At 33.4% G+C, this 18135-nt stretch overlaps 1 protein-coding gene across 1 annotated transcript in view; it reads right to left on the reverse strand.

Annotated features, from left to right (window-relative positions):
• LOC105223239 (myb/SANT-like DNA-binding domain-containing protein 3) overlaps positions 1–17471 on the reverse strand; it is a 20018-nt gene extending 2547 nt beyond the window's left edge. Inside the window, exon 1 of the mRNA XM_049446129.1 lies at positions 17104–17471. The gene's annotated coding sequence lies outside the window, so the exon portion shown is untranslated. The remainder of the gene's footprint in view (positions 1–17103) is intronic.
• Positions 17472–18135: the final 664 nt, after the last annotated feature.

An 18135-nucleotide genomic window follows, 5' to 3' on the forward strand; every position in this document is an offset into this window, starting at 1 on the left:
ATAATGAAAACTATATTAGTTTTAATTATGTAGGTTAAAGAACAAATGGCTTACAAAATTTTTGTTACGAAAGTGTTTAATTATAAATATAGTTCATTAAGTAAATATTATTTTAACTTATAAGAGCGTAGTTATACAAAATATGACTACATGTTACTTTTAAATTATCAATACCATAAATAGTATTAATTACTTAAGGTAATTCATTTTGTTAAACCTTAAAAATTAGTCATAGATAATATGATAGCTTTTAAAAAATAAGTTTTCTTGTATGAAAATAAACGTATAAATGGTTTATTAAAAATTCCGGCGACGTTTTGAATGATGCCTCTAAAGGTTGGTTCACTTCATGCATTCATTTAATGCTTTTCACGCGTTTTCATTTTTTTTGCACCATTTTAATTTTTATTTAAAAAAAAAAACTAACCAAGATTTGTTTGTTTTATACTAACCATTTTGCTTTCATATTCTTTCTTTAAATTTATGAAAATTTTCATAGGCGAGGAAAATGGATGCAACTTTTGGGAGTAACAGACACCCCAAAAAAGGAGCCAGCGCCATTTCTCGTTCCGGATGAGGACAAATTAAGGTTAAGTAAAGGGGCAGTCCCCGATAGTAATTTGTACGCACCCACAGTGGATGTAATTCCAAAAAATAATTTAGTGTTTGGAATAGGTAGCTTAGTCGAACAGACGGACGCAAATGACGGGGTAATTCGACTAGGGCCTGAGGATTTTGCTGCTCAGGAGGAGGGTTTTGATTATTTTAGGGAAACAGAAAAAGCTAGGGCAGAAGTGATTCCTTTTGGGGTTCGATGTCAGGGGACCCAAACCGAATCATATTTCTGCGATGGATCCTTCAGTCATCAAAATTGCAAAATTTTATTATTAATGAAATCACTTAAAGAAAAAGAACAGGAGATATTAGAGCTAAAAGCCCAAAGAGATTGTTTAATTAACCAAAACCATATTCATCCCCAAATTGATGAGATTTGTGGCAAATTACCACCACATCTCGTAATATGTGTCAGAAATAGTACAAAAAATACTTCTCGCAGCCCTTCAGGTCGCAGATATAGTAAAAATATGAAGACTATAGCCCTTGGAGTAAAATTCACATCTTCTTTGGCCTATAGATATTTGCGCCCCCTTTTTCATTGGCCTTCTACAACCACTCTTTCAAAATTTATAAAAGATTGGCCAAGAAATCCTGGATGCTCATTTTGAAGCATTAAGTCCCTGGAGTTGCGTAGCCGAGGTTTTAGTAATGAGGAGAAATACATTTCATTGTGTTGTGATGAAATGTCATTGAAAACTCATTTGAAATATGATAGGTATAGGGATTTTATAGTAGGATTGAGGGACTAAGGGGATGAAAAACGCACGTCCAGGATACCCAACAGTGTTTTTAGAGTACTAGCTCAAGGCATTGGAGGCAACTCCTGGTCTCAACCAGTTGCATACTTTTTCGTCCATAATTCTTGTAAAGGGGATGTGGTTCGGAAGTATGTTTTTGAAGTGATTGAGACCCCCAATAGGTCTTCATAGCTCTCAATTAGTCTGTGATCAAGGATCCAATTTTGTTAATTTTGCCAGAGTAGTGGGGATTACAGATGACAGGCCCTATTTTGAAGTTAATGGTGAAGAAATCGTATTCTTTTATGATTCTCCTTACCTGTTAAAGAACACGAGAAATTGTATTGAAAACTTCAAAAACCTATTTCGTGGGCGCTCTGTAGATTGGAAAGATATAGTTCATTTCTATGAGCAGGATTCACAACGTGAATTGACTTCCGCACATTTAAAGCCCAGTACTTTTCAAAAAATGAATGTACGTTTAGCTGCCCAAATCTTTAGCAATACAGTTCCTAGCGCAATGTTAGCCATGTATACAACGGGTCACTTAAATACATCTCAGTCCCAAACCTTTTTAAATACCGCGGAGTTTGTATTGTTTTTCGACCAACTCTTCAATATTTTTAATAGTAAATGCCTCGGAGCATTAAACAAAATATGGTGAACCCTTTTCGGTCAGCTTAGATCAAATGAATTTTTTAGTAGCAGCCGAAGAAGCACTTAACTCTATCACTGTTTGTGATATGTTTGGTCGAGATATCACAAATACATTTTCGTTTATTAGAGGTTGGCTTCTTAACATTCGCAGTTTAAGACGATTGTGGCGCATATTGTCCCGGGAGGGATTTGAATATATCAAGACAAGAAGACTTTGCCAAGACGAACTAGAACACTACTTCGGACAGATTAGGAAAGGGCGAGGATTGAACACAGGAACAACTCCGTCTATGCTTTCTGATCTTTTCCGCCAATCTTGGGGCCTTAGGCATGTCAAATTCGTGACACGTGGTAATTGTGAATCTCTGCAGGGTAGAGAAATTTAGAGCTATTTTCGTTCAATACCCTTGAAAGAGTATGTAATGACCCTTTGATTCAGTATAGTTCTTGGCAAACATTTCAAGGTTTGCCAAGAACGTTCTTAGATAGTCCCTATAATGTTAGGAATTGTATCGAAATCGATGTAATTGAAAGCGATTTCCTACGGCGAAATTCATTTGCATATTTTTGTAAGAATTAGAACATATTTTTCTTTAAGAATTTTTAATAGGCAGGCAGCCAACCCTCATTTTCGGCACATCAAATTTTAACATACGACTCAAATAATTTTGAGTAATCAATTCCTTGTGTCCAATCGTATCCTCGCACGATGGGTGTGTTTACCGTGTGTTTTTTCACTTTGTTTAAGTACCGTTTTTTTTGCGACATCTGGTTCAACATTTTCTATTGTATAAAACCTATGTTCACTCCAATTATTAAACTTTAAATAAATTATTTAGTATCTTTATACAAACTAAACTTTGTTTTGATTTAATTTGAATGTTCGAATATGGAAAACTGCACCTTTTATGTTTTCTGTCGGTCAAATGTAAACAAATACATTCAGAAGAAAACTCACCACCGAGAAATCTAAAAACAGGGCTGCATCTAATTATTGAGAACTCACTACAAAAATAATATCTGAATCTCAGTAAATGATATTTTTATGGGCGAAATATTGCACACTATGGCATTTAAATCACCTATTAATATATATATATAAAACATTAATAAATAATTTTCTTTTGTATTAAGCAACAATATTTATAGTTTTTGTTATTTAATAAAATAAATTTGCTAAGTATTTACTACCTCAATTTATACAGCACTGCGTTGCTACCACTGAAAATCCAAGATGGCCGCTATTCACCCCTCAGAAAGCTACCACGAAAAGGTTATCTACTGTATATACTGTGGTCGAGCCAGCAATGAATTAACATCACGCAAGACTATAGCGCAAAACCAAATATACCCTGCGAGAAATATTTTATGATTCTAAATGCCTTTGGTGCCGTGCAATGCCTTTTATGTTCCAAGTCGTTTAAAGATAATAGGGAATATATCCTTAAAAGACATTTTGTTAATTTTCATTATACTATTAATTATTTAGAAGAAAAAGAACGAAAATGTATTTTTAAAGAAAGAAATACATTTTTTTGCAAAAAATATCTGATTGGTTACGTTAATATGAATACTTAGATTATAGTGAATTAATGAAAATCTAAAAACACAGCTATCAGGTTCCATTAGTTTGGAGGTAGGCCGTTTTCCGATGGAATCTTTATTAAAAAAATGTGTAGTAAAGATTTGCAAAAACTTAGTTATAATCAAACATTTATAGATAAACTTTCCTTATAACCTAGAAGTGTAGCGCGGCGCACCGATCAAATAGGAGCTCGTATTGAATGTGAAATAAAGGAAAAAATTGAAAATTGTAAATTGTAAATACTTTTCTATTTGTTTAGATGACAGCACAGACCTTAATGACCTATCTCAATTAGCTTTATGCGTGCGATGCGTAAATACTAATTATGATGTATTTGAAGCCGTATATTCTCTAGAAAGCTTTGATTCGAATTTAACTGGAAAGTTGTTATTCGAGGTCGTTAATGAAAAGCTTTTTTCAGCTGTCGATCTGACAAAATTCGCAAGAGTGTGTACAGATGGAGCAAACATTATGATTGGTAACTTGACGGTTTTACCGGGTTTTACCGGGCATGGTATAAATGTACATAATTTTCATTGCATCATACATCAAGTTTCACTTTGCTCCAAATTCATAAGTAGAAATCCCGTTATGAAAATCTCAGTGAAAATAATAAACAGAATACGTGGTGGGCATAACTCACTTACCCACAGAAAATTTGTAAAATATAAAAGTGCTGGGTACTCAGACTTAAAAATGTTTACAGAAGTTCGATGGTTACGTCGAAGGGGGTGTCTCAACAGATTATTTCAGCTAAGAGAAGAAGTTCTGCAGCTCCTCGAGGTTGAAGGTCTAGAAAAATCTGTAGTCGGTTCTTTGAAAGACAATAAATTTATTTTTAATTTAGCATTTATAACAGATATTTCCTTAATATTAAATGAATTAAATAAGCAACTTCAAGGATGTGAAAAAAAACATACATGATGTGGTAAAACTACTCTGCATTTCAAAACGAAGTTATTTTTATTAATTGCACAAATCAAAGAAGGTCATTAGGCAAATTTCCCAAAAACTGCATTGATTTTCTCCATAATTATATATATCAAATAATGTGATCACATTTCGAGAAACTGCAGTACTTCTTATTTATCTGCTTATTATTTGCTCTGAAATTTGAATAATCGTTTATTTATTATTTTTGCTCCAACGTAGTGAAAACATATTTAATTTTCAAATTTTATTGAACAATAATTTATAATTTTGTTTATAAAATTTGCTTAATTTTAATTCCAATTTCTTACTGGGCTAATTTTTTTTCATGCTCACCAACACAGTGACAGATCCTCTCATGCCGACCACTGTTGTATATGTAAAGTATATTTTCCATTTCCCCTAATTTAAGTTCATTTTCATTTGAGGAATTGATTATGCGATTTTTTTCATTTATTGTTTTGTGCAGTCTATGAACATCTACCACATCCGTCTTTGATGTATTTAGTTGTAATTTAATGCCCTCGCTTTCTCTCCATTGTTTAAGAGAAAGACTAGAGAATGCACCGTAACTATCTGCTTTTAACATAACTGGGCAACAGTTGGTTAAAAATACGCATAAGTGCATTACGTGTCTATGCAACTAAGGTAATGTTTTCTTTCAGTAGAATAGACGAATTTATCGCGACAATGTTCTGGCCTAGGGGTAATTTTAAATGGCATTTTAGTGTCTCTGTGTTGTCTTGGTCATGTTACATATATTGCATAAATTTATAATGTTTAAAATTAATAATTGGCTATTTGGGAAATAATGATTTTCTTTAAATAATTTGGTAATTTTTTGGATGCCTGGGTGTAAAAGTTTTTCGTGGGTATGAAGTATTATTTCTTTGAATTCTGCATATAAGTTTGCATTTTTAAGAAGGATAAGGCTCCGAATCACATAAGTATTTATAAGAAGTATTAATAATATTCCTATAAGCTGCCTGGATGATTTTGAAATCGGAATCACTTTTAATGTACATTGCAATGTTTTTTGAAATGAAATGGTCAAAAAGAAATTGTTTAGCACTTTCAATTGTCATTTTTCGTAAAAAATTTCCAAAATATTTGTTTCTTTTATATTTTTTTGTTCTAATTTGATGAGTATTATCTGCCTTTTGAATAAGTTTATTGTTTTTTCTGTTAACTGAATAAATTCGCCACTGTCTTCTTCTGCACTATGTTGGGTGATCTGACTAAAATAGTTCTCTTCGATCTTAATTTTGGACAATGGGTCGGCGATTAAATTCTATTTACCTTTGATATATTCAATCTCAAAGTCGAACTCGGCCAGTCTAGCTCTCAGCTTTACAACTTAGCACCTGAGAGGTTGATGATCACCAGCTATCTGGAATTGTCTTCCAAGCAGGTAATGCTGTAATTTAATTCATGGGTGTTTAATGATCTACTTATAAAAGATATAGAGTGATTGTTTTGGGAAAGAACCTTCAAAGACCAAGCTAGCGTCTGTAGTTAGTACGATTATTTTTTTCTCAAAATTTGGAAGTTGTGAAATTGTTTCGTTTGTTGTTAAACATTGGTTTTGCAATTTGGAATAAATTTACGATAGTAACTAGTCATTCCAAGAAATGCTAGAACGCACGAAGAAGTATAGTTTCCTTTTTTAGGAACTCGCATTTATCTAATTGCAACTTTAAATTTGCTTCGGACAACTTTTCAAAAACTAATTGCAGTGAGTTTATCGAGAGATGTGGAAAAGATAATTATATCATCAAAATAAACCAAACAATGTTTGTTAATCAATGGTCGAAGCATATTGTTCATGCACCTTTGGATGCGGACGTATTCATAGTGTATGGATTCCGGATCCATTTCTATCTGGTGAAAACCTCTTGCTAAGTCTATAATGGTAAAATACTGGCTTTTTCCGAGTTTTCCAAGTGTTTTATGTTGGGCATGGGATACCTATCGGGAATAGTTATGCCATTTAGTTTTCTGTAATCGATTACTACTCCATATTTTATTTTACCTGAAGCGTCGGGTTTCATGGGTACAACCCAAGTAGGGCTATTTTAAGGTGAGTTGCTTTCTCTAATTAGTCCCTGTTAAAGCATTTCCTGTACTTTTCTTGATCTTCTATTTCATGAATTTGTGCAAGTGGGTATTGTTTTGAATAAATAGGAGAATTATATGTTGTTAATTTCATATTTAATTGTATTTGTAGTTGTCAAACGATTTCCCTCCAAGTACTGAAGATTTTTAAGTTTGTTTAGTAAATGTTTTAATTTGGAAGTTTCTTCTTGATTAACCCTAGAAGGGTACTGTGAGTAAAATTTACTCACATACGGAATAGATTTGTTCGTAAATCAGCAGGTTGGCCACACTGAAAGTCAAGCCACTAGCAGTGCTTGTCCCACTCTGTCATTAATCGGCTGCCGCAAGCATTGAATGGTGTTGTTTGATTTATCGCGCTTGTGGACAATTTAAAAAAAGTTAGTGAGTAAAATTTACTTATCGGTACCCTTTACGTACTAAATTGTGTGAGTAAAATTTACTCATCGGTACCCTTTACGTACTAAATTGTGTGAGTAAAATTTACTCATCGGTACCCTTTACGTACTAAATTGTGTGAGTCAAATTTACTCACCAGTACCCTTTACGTGAGTCATATTTACTTATCGGTACCCTTTACGTACTAAATTGTGTGAGTCAAATTTACTCATCGGTACCCTTTACGTACTAAATTGTGTGAGTAAAATTTACTCATCGGTACCTATAAGCGCCTACAATTTAACCGTACCCTTCTAGGGTTAAGATCCAATCGAAAAAGTGAAAAATCTATTTTTTTGACAGTTGTGGGAGTTCAATTTTCGTACGAATTTTGGGTAAAGTATGTAAAATTGATCTTTGCCTATATCAGAATCTACCAGTTATATCTTATCAAAAAGTGAAATTGTCCGAGTTTTATAATAGCTTGTGCTTTATTGCGAAGTGTCCTGCCGATTAACATATCGTTATTTTTAAAAAAATAGTGCAAGTAAAATTGTTCGGGTGTTACTGGGTATGGCAACGGAATTTTTTAGTACCATGGAGCCGTTTGATGTAAAAACTTAGCATTCTGTATTTTGGATTGGAAGAGAGAAAATTTTTTTTTGTATCATATGAGTTGTGGATTTTGTGTCAATCAAGCATTTGTAAGTACAATTTCCGTGCTTGATTTCTAAGTAGTTATTAATGGAAATTCAAATATTTTTTTTTTGTTTTCGGATCGTTGTACTCGCTATCGAATACGCTCTTTCGAAATTTGAAATTTCCTCATTCGATAACGTGTTCTCGTTTGTACGAAAGAATCGAAATCTCACTCGCTAGCTAGTTGAGAAACGTTATAGTATTTACAAATTAAAAAAAAAAGGTGCGTGGAGTCTCTACGCGCGGAAGAAGTTATACTTCTTAGTGATATTCCAAGAAATGCATATCATATGAAAGAAAACTAGCGAGAGGGAAAGGATAAAAATATGGTAGTAGTAGTACCTCCTCTTGTCGTAGGATCATTTCTTCCATTGATCATTTCTAATGAAAATTTCTCTCTGAGGAATGCCAGTAATGGTTCAGCTTCTGGCAATAAGAAATTTACATTGAAATCATACTCTACTGGTTCTCCGATAATATCTACAAAAGCTTGCGAACCGAATATGACATTTGTCTTGCTCATTGTGATAAATTTCTTTTTTCATTTCGTTGAAATCTTACAACGAAATCAAAATTTGGTACGGATACAGGAGGCTCGTTGTCGTTCATAAATGTTTCTGATAACATCAAGATATTTTGACTGTTTAAACACTCTATCTGAGAAATCATCAACATGAGCACGAAGACTTTGATAATTAAATGATAGTATTGATAAACATTTTCTTGTGCTAAGAAACTCGAATAATTCTTTTTCTAAGCTAATAATTGGATTTTGACGTAATTTTATCATTTCATCTCGCAAAGCGCGACATGACCTGTCATTACTTCCAATGCCATGATAAAATTTTTTCTATTTGTTCACCTGGATAATGTAAACTCCTTTAATGGCAACAGGTCTTGACAGTGCGACATAAACTAACTGTTGAGATTGAACTTTTTCATAATAATAAACAATTTCATTGAAAGTTCCTCCTTGCGACTTGTGACTACAGAAATGATTATGTGAAGTATAGTCTTAACTTTTCAACGGCCAACGCAGAGTATTTCAACCAAAAGTCACACAAAATAGTTGAGAATTCGCAGAAATGAAACACAAACGAAAGAAAAAGAAGTATAACTTAGAGATGAGCGATATGGTGATTTTTCGATATCTGTGATTTCAGTGATTGCTATTTTTAAATCACTGTGATTTTATACTGCTATTGCGATCGCAACTAAGTCGACGTTAAAACTTCGTTGTTGTTGTTGTTGTAGCGGCAGATTCTACCAATTTGACGCTGTTTGGCCGAATAAAAGTCCTGATCTGTTCCACTTACGTAGACCCGACTGTCGTGGGAACGACGAAAACATTTTGTCGTTATTGGCGGCAAATTCTATTTTGGCTCCTGTAACTCGAGTCAAGTTTTTCCGCCTTTCTTTTCACTACATTTTCGCAAATGTTGGAGCGGTTCGGCTACCTGACACTTAGACCGTATAGCTTAGTTCATTTGTATGTTGGTATGATGGTTTCACACATTTCCTAGAAGGAATTACCATTAGTGTGGTGATAATTTGTTTGTTTAGAATACCCGCTTTTAATATTTTCAAGACCTAATAATTAACGGGAGTTTCCTAATCTTTGGGAAAATATTAAAACCCCGTAATTTTTTTATTCCATAATTTTTTCTGAAATTAATTAGTTACAATTCTTGTTTTCATCACAAAAAGCTTTCATATTTGGTTTTAACAATAAGTAAAATTAAAAATTTAATTAAAACAAATTAAAATATTCCATAATTCCATTTTGCTTACATTTCATCTACCACTTCAAACATCTGCTATACTTCATTTCTTTTCCTTGATACATTTCCTGCCATTATTCAAAATTATAAGAGCGTTACACTCAAAACTTCAAACCGCTATGACGAAAAATAGCATATACGATATATATGTATGTACAATACCCTGAAGAAAGTTGTTACTTTTCTGCTATTTGCTATTGTGATCGTAATTCACAGGTTCGAACTGCTATCGTAAATCACAGGTTCGAACTGTGATCGCAATTCACAGGTTCAAATTGCGATCACAGTTTCGAACTGCGATCGCTGTTCACAGGTTCGAACTGCGATCACAGTTTCGAACTGCGATCGCAATCGCAGTTCATAGAAGCGAACTGCTATTTATAAAATGTGATCGCAGTTGCGATTTGCGATTTTTCAATCACAGTGAAAAAATCACCGGTAGTGAAATATCGCTCATCACTAGTATAACTTTAATAATGCACAAGCATACAAACGTACATATGCGCACACATGTGAATATGCCATCAACCAAAAATTGAAACATTGTTCTACAAAAACAACAATAGCATAAGCATGGCAACATTGTGTTGCTGGTAGAAAATCCGAGCTGTGCCGAAAAAAACTAACAAACGATCGCCGATTGTCACCGATTCCCTTGCTACTCGAACATCTTCGCAGACAAGGTTGCGCAATATGCATTTAACGCAACCTTTTCCGAACTCGTATAAGAAGTATAACTTCAAAAAGGTTTTCAATATATCAGTTAAAAATAATCGGACGCAAAATGTAAGTTATTTTTCTTTTATTGAGTTTATTTAACATATATTATAATTATAACTAATGATTTAAGGACAAATGTAAACCAAATAAATATGCGTCAAAAAAATTTGATGAGTAATGCCGGGCCACCAATGAAAGATGCTTAATTTAGACGAAAAGTAAGATCAATGCAAGTAAATAATATTAATTAAATAAATAAAATAATAGATGATTGAAATAATAATACAAAATAGGTATTTGTTGATCAAAAGCACAATATAAAAAAGAAATTTTCTTTCAACAAAGCCTCGAAACAAAGGACTGTTGGTTGTCAGTACGAGGAAAAGCTTTTAACTGTATCAGAAGAGCAAATCCTCCAAGCTACGGGGATAGATTTTGCAATAGAAGTAAAAATCTTAAGAATCCAATTGCACACACACACACACTTTGCTTAAAAGTAGAGATCGCTACAAATAAAAGAAGATGTACATAAAGCAGATATGCAAAAAAAAGCTGTAGAGTTGCAGATTAAAACACATGAGCTTGATAGTTTAAAAAGAAAAGTTCAGAAATAAACACCAATATATATGATATGACAATCCCAAGTTCCTGTTTTTATTGAAAATATATTTATTAAAACAAAATATGAATTAAAATGTTGTTGGAACGTTTAATTCAATTATTATCTAAATAAAGCATAATATGATCTCTAATTTTATGACCAATGCCGAACTTGCCGAAGGTAGTACCTTTTCAGAATTATGCCGACTTCTTTTATCATTACTGAGAATTTTCCAACGGCCCTCCGGCTGATTGAAGCATTGATGGTACTGCGGTTGATAAGTGCCTGTTACATTTTATTTCCGATAGGATGGAAGTAAATGCGTCTTTGGTCAGTCTAATTCACTTCCTGAATCTGTAAATGATTTAAAATAATATGATCTATACTAAGTTAAACGGTATAATTAATTTTTAATTTTCGTACGCTGCTTCAGGTAAAACCATGGGATTACGAGTACTTTTATCACGAATCCTGTATCGTATGGCAATTTGGTGATGTTTTTCATCTGGATCAGATGAACTTGTATAAAAAACACGTTAGGGTTCATTTTATTGAATACAAAAACGAAATTTAGTAAATTTATGTACAATTTATTACACATATTGTATAAACGTATATTGAATATTTACATTCAATTCAAATTCAAACACTTGTTTTGTTTCGCATTTGAATGTATTCGAAAATGTCATTCACAGCTACACCAGGGAAGTTATTTCATAAAATTTCTATTCGTTTCGTATCGAGTGCGACGATCCGCACACTCGAAACGTTACGAAATTTCACTCGATACGATTACTTGCTCGCTCACGACTGCCGCGATTCAGGCCGGGGGGTTACTCTGTAAGGCGTTGCGCAAGTGAAAAAGCTCGTAAATGAAAAAAAGCAACTCTGTAAGGCGATAAGCGCATTGGAAATTGCGTTTTACGCACTTATTTTTACCCCTTCGCAATGACAGCACTCTGTATTGCGTAAACGACTGTCAAATCTGTGCATTTAACGTATTTTTGATTCGATATCAAACTGGCAAACGCAACGGACAAAAAATGTAAGTTTATACATTCCAAAAATAAACAAACAAACCCAACACAGTTCGAAATTTTAATCAATTATATGAAAACACATTGGGAACTTTCCAAAGGACAACTGAAAACTGTGGACGCGAAAAATGCTGCAAATAATTTATGGAAAGAGTTGGTATGTGACCTTAATGCTGCGGGGCCACCATCGCGCGATGTTTTAAAATGAAAAAAGGTAAAAAAGATTAATTATAAATGATTTTTGAAGCACATATTACTTAATTATTTAAAGGTTTGGTCGGATTATAAAACCCATTTGAAAGTAAAAATGCGGCGGAACAAAGTAAGTATCTCTGGAACTGGTGGTGGTCCTCCAAGTCATTGCTCCTTAACACCGTTGGAGGTTAGTGAGCTTCTGGCAATGGAAATATCCGTCAGTGGAATAAGCGGCACCTCAGAATTTGGTGCAGCACAGTTAATACAACCAAGTGGGTCAGACATCACAACCGACGAATTCCGACAGAATGAACCAACGCCAGTGGATGAAATGCCACATTGTTCACGACAAAGAGTCGCTCCGCAAAAGAAAGATAGCCTTTTAAATGAAATAAAATTGATTTGGACAAAACAAAACTAAAATTTGCAACACTAGAACTAAAAAAGCAAATGCTAGAAATTGAACAGTCCGGCCAATAAAAATATTGTATTTTAGTTATTGATATTGAAGTCTGTTACTTATTTTTTAATACTTACTGATAATTACTTATTTATTATATTAATAGTTTAAATGAATTGTTTTGATTTAAAAACGTATTTTGTGTTGATGTGATAGTTTTTACTTTTTATTACATACAAGTATATAATACTTACATATATAGATATGTATACACATGTGCAAGAGACTAAAGCTTTATATCATTAATGTGAATTTTAAACAAATAAATGTGAAAATGTGAAAAATTAAAATGTTTACTTAACTAAATAGTGTTATATGTTTATAAAGTAGTCATACTGTTTTTTATTTGATCCCTTAAACGTTTAGCAATTTTGGTTTCATTCGCATTTCCTATGATTTCAGTATAACTAGCATCGACTTCTTCAACTTCGATTGCTATATTGGCAGGTGATTCCACATTAAAAAGAGTGCAAATATTATGAAGAGTACAACATACGTTCAAAATTTGCACCACTTTTTCTGGGGCATAATGTAGTTCTCTAGCAGCTAAAAGGCATCGGAACCGCGCTTTTAATACTCCAAATACTCGTTCTATAAGGGATCTGGCTTTTGAAAACTTGTAGTTGTAGTAACTCTCAGCAGAGTTTTCAGCAGCATTTCTATATGGAGTTAAAAGCCATGGCTCAAGCGGATATCCAGAGTCGCCTATAAGAAAAAAATTAAGTTAGCAAAATAATTGATGCATATAATAGCTAACGAGTAAAATTAACGAATGTGTATGTATGTATATGCTCACCAAGAATGCGAATTCCTCTTTCTCCATTCACATAGTTGGTTTGTAAATATTGGCGCTCGCTTGATAAATTCCACACATGAGAATCATGACACGCCCCAGCAAACCGACCGTTAACGGCTTTGATCATCATCTTATGATCACATATCTAGGTTTTGGAAACAATATTTATAAAAAACCAAGATAAATTAGAAAACAATTGCCTTACCACCGCTTGATAAATTCGCTTGATAAGTTTGATAAATTCCACACATGAGAATCATGACACGCCCCAGCAAACCGACCGTTAACGGCTTTGATAATCATCTTATGATCACATATCTAGGTTTTGGAAACAATATTTATAAAAAACTAAGATAAATTAGAAAGCAATTGCCTTACCACCGTAGCGTTTATACTATGTTTTAATTTCCTATTGAAATATAAATGTTCATTTACGGCCGGTCGTATCATTTGGATGTGAGTACCATCCACCACTCCAATTACTCCTGGAATTCCTGACACTGAGTAAAAAGCTCGTTTCGCTTCATTTTTCTCCTCTGATGTCATTCCAAAAGTTATATGTTTTGGACACAGCACTTTTTCAATCGCTTTGCAAACTTCAAACACACAACGCGAAACAGTTTGTTGAGCTGGTCCTGAATGATGATCTTGTCCAATTTGCTGTTGTTACCCTCCCTCCGCCAAAAGTTTTAAAGTTGCCGCTAATTTCACAATTTCGGGTATTCCTGTGGACCTGCGTGGAGTTTTTAGCTCACCACTTATGCTATCCAACACATATTTTAATGATTCCTTGCTTAGGCGAAAGTTTTGCACGAAACTATTTACGAGTAAAAGCACAAACAAGTTTAAAGAATTGCATTACACTTTATCATTCAAACTGACTTTTTTTCACTAAGACTCATTACATTGGACTTGTCCCTAATCATTTTCCGCTCCACTCGTTAATTTTTTTCGGTTTCCTCCCATAACACAACGCAATCCATATTCACACCTTTTTTATTTATTTAAAATTACTTTTATATATGCATAAAACTCTTCAAATTTAATTATGTTTGTCTGTCAATTTTTTACATTTCTTCACTTTGCTGTTATTGATTTTGTTTTCATTCTCCTTCGTTTCGGTCAGTAATGTCAACTATACTGGAGATTTCTCAACGGGAAAACAGTGCAACACTGTTTATAATGCGAAAGTGTTACAGAGTACCGATTTCCCTTCGCAACGCATTGCTATTCGTAACGCCTTACAGAGTAACCCCCCTGGTCTTGGTCTTGAATATAGTCAGGGTATTCTTGGTCATAAAGTTCTTGATGTACCACTATATAGTAATTTTTGTTCGTACCGAATGATGGGTGTTTTAATTTAAATGCCCAAAAATTATTATTTTTTCCAATCTGGCCATAATGGAAAATGTTATAAAAAACGCCAATTTTGAGGCGCTTTCACAACGGAATAATTTGGACATTAATTTGTTCCTGGTCTTAGTATTGCCATCAAGCGTGAAGGTGGAAATATTAAACTCAACAAATAAGTAAAGTAATAAATAGAATATTATTATTATTTAACTCGCGCGCAGTGTGTGGTGACTCACCATAAATAAAATATTTTTTTGAAGAATAATACATTCAATTTCAATATTTGTATATATAACTATAGTGAACAATAAATTGTATGACGTTTGAATAATATCATGTGTTTGCGCTCTCACATTCGACATATACTTTCCGCACGTAAGTATACAAGTGCCTCAATTGTACAAATGGTCCTTCGAGCCCTACAAAAAGGCGCCTAAGATAAAACACCACAAACGTAAAATAGAAAACGAAAAAGAATCATAAGAACAATAATAAGTGAAGGAGTCTACACCAGCAAACAATGAGGGAAGAGAACAGCAATTCAACAGAGACACCGTGGGACACACAACAAGAAGAAGGGAATAATAAGTATTACCCAAAACCCTTAGCGGCGGAAAACAAAGTGAGTCCGTTCCATTTCATATTAAATTAAACAAAATCAAATAGGTATGCTCATATGGATGTATTATACAATATGTTGACGGTATTTCTGCACGGTTTTGACAGTATTTCGGTACAGTTTGATGGAACACCGTTAAATACAAAAATATCCGAACTGCTGTTAACCCTTGACGTATCAATTAGCGCAGGGATGGGCATATTAGCCCTCAGTGGCATTTTGCCCGTGCGGGCACGAGTGCACATTTTGAGGGCTAGGTGAGGGGATCGTCGCGGGCAAAATGAAAAGGGAAGTGAGAGCAATGTAAAGTTTCAAACCAGGTTATTTCTTTAAACTTCCTTATAAAAAGTAATTTCAATAATAACTTCAGTTCATGAACCACTGTTTCTTCAAACACATATGACCAAATGAATCTTATGAGAGCGCAATGTAAATAAGGGTCGCCAGGCTCGACATACTGTAGTAATTATAAAAATTGTCTCGAACGTTTATTTGATTCGAGAATCTAATTAAATCGTTGTTCAGCCTGAACAGGCGGCAAATGTTAGCATTACGTCTAGGCAGGCACCTACAAGCAGAGTGAAGGAGCGCGAAATTTTGCATATGAAGGCTTTGGAGAAGCAAGCAGAAACGCAAGAAAGCCTTGTCGGTATTATGCAAAATATTAATTCGGTGTGTAATGAAATTTCTAGATACAACAGAAAAATTTATTATAGTTATTTATTGTTTTATTAGTTATTTTATTGTAGTTATGTTACATATATAATCACGGTAAAATTTCAAAACACATAACGAATAAGCGAATAATCAAATTTCAAAACAATAACAATAATACGTCAAATATATCAATTTCGGATGAACTCGTGTGACATTTCTCAATTATTTTAGTATGGCAACAAAAAAGTTGAGCGAATGTGTTCATTCGCCAGTCACAATATGAACATGGCGAATTTTCGCCTAAAACATTCGACTCGCCAATGCATTCGCTTCGCCAGTGACAATACCAGCATTACAAATATATAAACTAGTTTTAATAGTTTGATTTCAGTTTTGATATTTTTTATTATGAAAAATTATAATTGAAAACATAGATGTGTACAAAACTACATATGCGTATTGAGTAATGGCAACATTGTTCGAATGAAAACGAGAACAAAACTCTTGCCGCTCGTGGCGAAGTGAGAAGATGTTTCTGCCATTAGCGTTTGCATTCCACGAGTATTTGTGTGCTTAGCCACTCTCAATCAATAATGCCATACAGCGCAAATATATTTTTATTTGATAGTTTCTTATATTTTTGAAAATATGTATGTGTTTCCTTTCTATAGCGCATATTATTATTTTAATACATTTCCAGAGGTAACTTAGATTTTTAAAATTTAACAAAACAATTGTAGAAAAAAACCTCAATTCTTTGAATATTTTGATAAAACCACCAAACTGAAGATATCACAAATCATATATTTATATAAGCATTTTCATTAAATGGAACTGCAATATGCTTAAACACAATATATAAATATAATGGTCACAAGTATCTTTTCTTTTTTATATATGCAGATATGCATATGTACGCATAAAAGCCCACAACTTGAGAAAAGTTTGCAGAATTGTAACTAAAATGAATTTTTACAACTGGCATCACCACCATTAACTGATCTATCACATGTACATGTGCTATTTTCTTATTAAATAAAATTGTTTTTAGATACAAGTATAACTTATATATTTTTTCCTAACAGCGATTAGAATTTCCCTCCATGCAAAGGTAAATAAAAACAAATTTTAATGCGAAACTCTAAACCCTGCAAATTATGTTTACCTCTTTTTGTTCACACATCTGTACAATTCCAAAATGAAGTAAACTTCCGCTCTTTAATTTGTGCACAATGTCAGTATTGCCGCAACCACTCTGCCATGGATAAATTGATACGAAACTCTTTGATTCGAGAGAGCGCTGTCAAAGTCCAAATTTTTTATAACGTTTGCCAATGATGCCACTATGGAAGAAATGTGTTAGGGAATTTTTAGTAAATGTTTTGGGAGTTTGTAATTTCCACACCACCGCTGAGGTATACAAAAGGCGCGTTACCGAAGTTAGTTTTGGGTGCTCGGTTCCCCTATAGGCCTATATCACCCATATAGGTACAAAATAAAATCACAACATTTATTAGTATTTACTATACTTTCTACTAGTATTACATTTATTTGTACTTATAATTTATAATTATAGTAATATTTACATCTACTACGCTACTCCAAACAACATATTAAGTTGGATCTATTAAATATTACAATACTATTTACTAAATTACATTAGGGGTATTCTCTTGCTCTTGCAAAACCCGGTGCACGGTGCAAGCATTGCAAATTTACAACGGCACAACAACAAACACAGGCAGAAAAATATTTGCAAGGGCTGTGAAATATGTCAGACCAAAACCCGTGTATATTGGCGTGCAATGTCACGCAAAAATAAAATTGCAACCCTGTTGTAGTTGCCATTTTACATAAAGACATATTACGTCGTTAAATTGTTGAGAAAGGTAAATTTTAATTAGATTTTATAATTTCTATTTAAATTATAAAGTTTTGTTACAGTTTTTTGTTAAAAATTTATGAAAAAATATTTCTAAATTTCACTAAATAACTATATTTTTCTACTAATTAAAATTATTTACGAACCTGGATCCATCCTTCTCCTTGTTGGGGAAATTGAAAAACCGTCGCGCTCCTACGCAACCAGCCACACACTTATTTTTAGTTCTCGGCATTTTCCTATAATACGTTAGGAAAACATAATATATTTATATACATGTATTTACGATGGCTTTAATAATACACTTACCAACTT

This window comes from Bactrocera dorsalis, chromosome 1 (assembly GCF_023373825.1).
Source record: "Bactrocera dorsalis isolate Fly_Bdor chromosome 1, ASM2337382v1, whole genome shotgun sequence".
Classification (NCBI taxonomy): Eukaryota; Metazoa; Arthropoda; class Insecta; order Diptera; family Tephritidae; genus Bactrocera; species Bactrocera dorsalis.